The 6,353-nt window shown below is 37.1% G+C and overlaps 1 pseudogene; it reads left to right on the top strand.

Annotated features, from left to right (window-relative positions):
* Window positions 1-475: 475 nt before the first annotated feature.
* Window positions 476-930, top strand: LOC142832381 (small ribosomal subunit protein uS15-like; annotated as a pseudogene).
* The last annotated feature ends 5,423 nt before the right edge of the window (window positions 931-6,353 follow it).

The raw sequence follows: 6,353 nt of genomic DNA, 5'->3' as shown, positions 1-6,353 counted from the left end.
CTTCCCTCTGTGACCCCATTACCAATGGATAGCCAAGAATTTTTCTTCCACCTTTCTTTCTCTCAATTCATCCCAGTATCTCAGACTCCAAGATCAGCAACCTTTCTCTGTGAACACACTCCCTTAGCCCACCAAGAAAACAGACAACACACAGGCATCATACTCTCCAAAAATTCATGGAAGAAAGAGAAACAGAGAAACGAAAGCTCAGCCAATAAGTACAAATCTAGGTAGCAGCAACTAGACTTATACTTATCCCAAATCCAGATGTCTAGATGTCACCTTAAAAACATAATTATTAATAGTCAGGGCATCTGGGCCAAGCATGTCTTTAATCGGAGCACTTGGGAGGACGAGGCAGTCAGATCTCAATGAATTTGAGACCAACCTGACCTACAAGGTGAGTTCCAGCACAGCCAGAACTGTTACATAAAAAAAACCCTGTCTCCCTCTTTGCTGCCAGACCTCCGCCATCATGGGTCGCATGCATGCTCCAGGGAAGGGCCTGTCCCAGTCGGCCCCGCCCTACCGCCATAGCCTCCTCAGGTGGGTGAAGCTGACATCTGACGATGTGAAGGAACAGATTTACAAACTGGCCAAGAAAGGCCTCCCTCCCTCCCAGATAGGTGTGATCCTGAGGGACTCACACAGTGTGGCCCAGGTCCGTTTTGTGGCTGGTAATAAAATCTTGAGAATCCTTAAATCCAAAGGCCTTGGCCCCGATCTCCCTGAGGATCTCTACCATTTGATTAAGAAGGCAGTCGCTGTCCAAAAGCATCTTGAGAGGAACAGAAAGGATAAGGATGCTAAATTCCGCCGGATTCTGATAGAGAGCAGAATTTACCGGCTGGCTCATTACTATAAGACCAAGCGGGTCCTCCCACCTGCTGGAAAAATGAGTCATCCACAGCCTCTGCTTTAGTAACATAAATTCCCTTCTATACACAAGCAATAAAATCACTTTGAATAAAAAAAAGAAACCCTGTCTCAAAAAAAACATAAATAAATAAAATAGCATGGCAATATTTCTTCATTAGACCCTTGCTATCCTATCACAGCAGGCCTTACATATTTCAACATATCTGAAGCACAAGTAGAAGAGCTTAAAATCAACTATATAGTCTAATGGAATATTCAAATGTTGATAGCTCCTTAGAGGGAAAATGAATAAATCCTTTAAAATAGTGGTTCTCCGCCACTCCTAATCCTGTGAACCTTTAGTACAGTTCCTTATGTTGTGGTGACACCAAACAATAAAATTATTTTGTTGCCACTTTATAATATGATTTTGCTATTGTTATGAGTCATATGGAAATATCTCATATATCTGGATATCTGGGATATCTGATATGCTACTCCTGAAAGGGTTGTGACTCAGATTGATAACCATTGCCCTACAGAAATCCAAGTATATGAAAAAGAAAAGTGTAAAGAAATGAATGAATCCCTCAAAGAAATGCAAGACAATACAAACAAACCACTGAAAGAAAAGAATAAAGCAATTCAAGACCTGACAGTACAAAGTGAAGCATTAAATTTTGATTGGTATTATTTATAAAGTAATAGAAATATTCAAAAAATATTCTTCCAATTAATTCCCAATCTTGCTTAACTTCATGAGAGTCAATGTTTGTTGCCTGAGTACCAACAACAAAATCTTAGGACATTTGAAAGTCTATCGATGAATTCAGTGCAGATCTAAGCCCCCCCCCCTTGATATCTTGTTCAAAACACAAATACATACACAGGCCAATAGTATCAAACAGCTGGCTAAGCTCTTGGGGCTCTTTGTGAGAGTAGGAGGCTCCAACACCCATCGTTCCTTTATAATGCAAAATTCCTAACAAGCAGAAAGTGCTGACTTGTGAATTAGTATATGCCCCACCCCTAAAGCAGGACCACTCTGTAAGTGTTCAGTGAAAGTGACTTGTTAATGTTACACCTCTGTTGTTTCCTTTGTTAAAAAATCAAATAATCAAACGGATAAAAGATGAAAGTTACTTATGACATGCAGTTAAAGGTTTAAAGATTAAAAATACTGTCTACTATGTGATCCTTCTTTAAAAACACACAGAGGGGAAGTAATAGGCCCAAGTGGAGAACCTACAATCATTGTTTTGCTAAATGAGGATGTTGTCAAACTATCTTAAATAAGAAAGTTTATACCCATACATTAGCACTGCTCTTGTGGAGTAGCCAGCAGTTAGTGCAGTGACTCATAATTGCTCCAGGTGTGAGAATACGTGGTCATAGAGGACTCAGCCCTGAATCCAACATCAATATCATCCCCAAGGAGGCACAGGAAATACCTCAGAAGAGGGAATGGAAAGAATGTAGGAGCTGGAGGACAGGGAGGAGGCTTGAAATACTGCCTCCTAAATATAACTCACTGAACCCAGGAACTCCATGTTGTTAAGGTTACCCACACAAGATCTGTAATCAAGCAAAATCAGTCAATATTCCAACAAACAGCATGAATCTGAACATGGAAGTGGGATGGGGTGGGTGGGAGGTATTTGGAGCTGGGGAGACAAAGAGTGGAGTTGAGAGTTGATAAGATATGATCAAGACACATTGTATATATCTATTAAAATTTCAATAAATAAAAGATCAAAAATTAATTAAAATGCACTTTATCTTATTTTATTTTGTCATATTTGGTTGCTATCTCTTAGAAGCCTTTTTTTTTTTTTCAAATGAGAGCCTAAAATGGAGTCAATCAAGATGGAATTGGAGGAAGGGAGAAACTGTGAGGATAGAGAGATAAGAAACCATAGTAAAATATGTTATATGAGAGAAAATCTATTTTCTTTTTTTTGCGATTTTAAATGCTTCATTTAATACACAAGTTCTCATACCCTTTAACACAGATTAATACAAATTATACATTCGTAAAAGTCATTATTTTAGTGGATTTGATTTTCTCAATTCTTTTTTTGATTGAAAAAATTTCCGCCTCCTCCCAGCCTCCCATTTCCCTCCCCCTCCCAGATTCCTCTCCCCCTCCCCCCACTCCTCTCCCCCTCCCTCTCCAGTCCAAAGAGCAGTCAGGGTTCCCTGCCCTGTGGGAAGTCCAAGGTCCTCCCCCCTCCGTCCATGTCTAGGAAGGTGAGCATCCAAACTGGATAGGCTCCCACAAAGCCAGAACATGAAGTAGGATCAAAACCCAGTGCCATTGTCCTTGGCTTCTCATCAGCCCTCATTGTCCGCCATGTTCAGAGTGTCCGGTTTTATCCCATGCTTTTTCAGTCCCAGTCCAGCTGGCCTTGGTGATCTCCCAATAGATCAGCCCCATTGTCTCAGTGAGTGGTTGCATCCCTGGTAGTCCTGACTTCTTTGCTCATGTTCTCCCTCCTTCTGTTCCTTATTTGGACATTGGGAGCTCATTCTGGTGCTCCAATGTGGGTCTCTGTCTCTAAAATCTATTTTCTTAAAAGAAAATAGCATTCATATTGCTTAAAATTAAAACAAGATGGCATTATGAACATACATATAATTTACTTTCACCTTTGCTCGATGACTCTGATTCCAAATTAATAAACATTTCTGTTAGTTTCTAAAAATAAAAAGGTCTAAAGTCATGAAAAGAAAGCATGGATGGCCAATGTATATGTAGGTTATCAATTTGAAAATGCTACTAATTGTATGACTCCATATATACGATTGACTGGCAGAGAAAAGTAAGACATACAGACAGAAACAAAAGGGATTTAAAGAAAGGATGTTTAAGAAGGTGAGTGGGAGGATTGTTTTAGGCCACAAGTCTTTTATGTCAACAGAGTCAAAATGATGCCATACATTTGTCAAACCCTATAAAGGATATAATTAATTTAAATGAGATTATTTATGCAGATACTACAAATCACTCTGGAAGGATGGGAATCCAGGTTGAAATGTAGGCTTCAAGAAAGCTTCTTATTCAGATAAAATAGAAATATTTTATGGAGTCCCCAGGAAAATGGGTGGAAGAATGTGTACAACCAAAGTCAATATGGAAAGAAGTAGAGTCCCTTTACCTGAAGGCAGAAAGAATAAAGGAAATATACATGTGTTGCAGGTACTTGATATCACTGTTTCCCTTATTGGTCAGGTCAATTACTCTATAGACTATAACTGAAGCATAGCTTGAGTTTCTTATATGGTTGCTCTTATTCAAAAAGACTATAACTTTCAACATAAATGCCATAGAAATAGCATCCTGTTCCTAGTGAGTAAGATGCCAGAAAGCAGTAAGATGATCAAGGCTAAATTGAATCAGAAGCACAACAGAGGTGGGGGTGGTTTTTATCTCATGGGAAATCTCAAGGAAAAGTTACCTATTAGATGTCCCAGACCTGAGGAACAATAGACAGCATTAACAAGACAAGAAAAGCTGATACCTTTAGCTTTACTTAGACTTGGCAAGTTTACATAGTATTGTACATGCACTGAGTCCATGCAGGGTGATGGGAGATAGCGTGTGCATGTTGTGGGTAATCACAGAAGTAGGAAGTAAATGCTCCACAAGAATGACAATTGTCTGATATATTCATGTCCACTAAATTATTCAGTTCACTCAGTTCTGTTAATCCTGTGTATCATTTGAAATCCTCATCCCGGTAGACACAAAGTGATTGTTCAGATAGCTCATTACACATTTTTTTTCTCTAAGGAAAATCTTCCTTTCGCAGAATCTAAATCACTATAATTAAATAGCACTTCCCCATAATGAATCACATTCTGGTCTGTTAAGTGACTTTCCACCTTGGAAATGAATTTATGAGAGGAAGCACTCATTTGAAATGTAATAATACTGTTCCTCTGATATTTAATTGGTAATTTATCTTTTACTTCACCATAAGAGCAGTTGCCTTAAGATCATGTACATTTGAAGATAGATCATTACCTTTTCACTTAAAATTATTTAAGTCAACAGTATTTATAGAATATTTTTACTGTATTGATATAAAATACTTTGTGATATTTACCTTTTAATATACAGTTTGATTTAGACTATATTGCCATATTCCTAGTAATCATTTTAGCTGAGTTTACTTAGAGATATTTGTATGTGTTTTCAGGGCTGATTGGCACTTGACAAAACAATTGGCATGCTCGTTTCTGGGAAAGGTCACCTCTCCCACGTCCAGCATTAACCAGTTGCTTGTAAGTTTTTGTGAAGAGTTGAGGCTTCACAGGCTTTTCACTACCCAGTTTAACATATTCATGATATTTTCCTCATACAACCTTAAAACCATGTGCATACAATTAGCTATGGAAGACAAAATCAGGTTGCATTTACATGAATATGTAATATGAAGAGTTAATTAAAACAAAGTGCTGATTTTGAAAGTATCACACTGTATGTGTGGGGATCAGGGTGTTAGCAGGGAGAAAACTAAAGGGTTATTGTTCGAATTATATTTTAATGGACATTTAGAAATTGATGCTTGTAACAGCTCTTTCAAAACTCAACAATGTGTTTAGCAACGTTTGTAACCTTGCTAGACTTAAATTTAGCTAAGGTAAAAATGAAAAATTACCACGTTTCTCTTCCCAATAAATGTAGATCTGCTTTTCCAGAATTGAAGCAAGATTTTTTCCAGAACTGAAGGGTAGGGAGGAGTCAGGAATAAGTTTGTGAGTACAGGGAAATTTGGGGGGAAATTTATGTAAAAGATTTAACAAAACAGTCTGGATATTAACATTGCTTGAGACACAGCTCCCCACAGTATTCTAATTGCCTAAAAGTCTAAAAATAAATATCACCCAACTCCTCTATTGTATACAAATGAAGAATTGTCCTTGTGACTTCTGTTTTAATTATCTGTGCTTCCTAACCCTTACAAACTCTGCTTATTTTTCTGAACACCATGTCATGATTTTATAAAAGTTTAATTAGAGATATATTTAATTTCAATAAACTCCCAAATAGAAGATTGTATTAATTGACAGAAATACTGTGGCCTCAACTCTAAATCCAATTTGTTACCAATTTTATAAATTTCCTTAGTTTCTTTATCTAATGTTCATATATTTTCTTATCTTTAAGTTTCAGTTTTTGTTCATCATTCTGAATTTGTACAGAAATATAACACTAGTGGCTTCATTACAAAACAAAATAACCCAATCTACCATAATGTTTTATATTTTTAAATTCCCTTCAGTTGTCAGTTGTTCTACATAACTAAATTATGTTTAGCCTTCGTGCTTTCAATTTAATGTTTACTCTTTTTATTGTGTTTTTCTTGTAACATATTTAGATGTCCTGATTGATTCTGTCTAATTCTCACTGTCCACTGTAATTAATTCCCATATTTTGATAAAACTTGACTTCATTAATATATAGGTCTCACATTCCATCAATACTCAAG

The sequence above is a fragment of the Microtus pennsylvanicus genome, chromosome 12 (genome assembly GCF_037038515.1).
Source record: "Microtus pennsylvanicus isolate mMicPen1 chromosome 12, mMicPen1.hap1, whole genome shotgun sequence".
NCBI classification, from domain to species: Eukaryota; Metazoa; Chordata; class Mammalia; order Rodentia; family Cricetidae; genus Microtus; species Microtus pennsylvanicus.
Note: the sequence above shows the minus strand (reverse complement) of the source record. Positions and strands in the feature narration are given on the sequence as shown.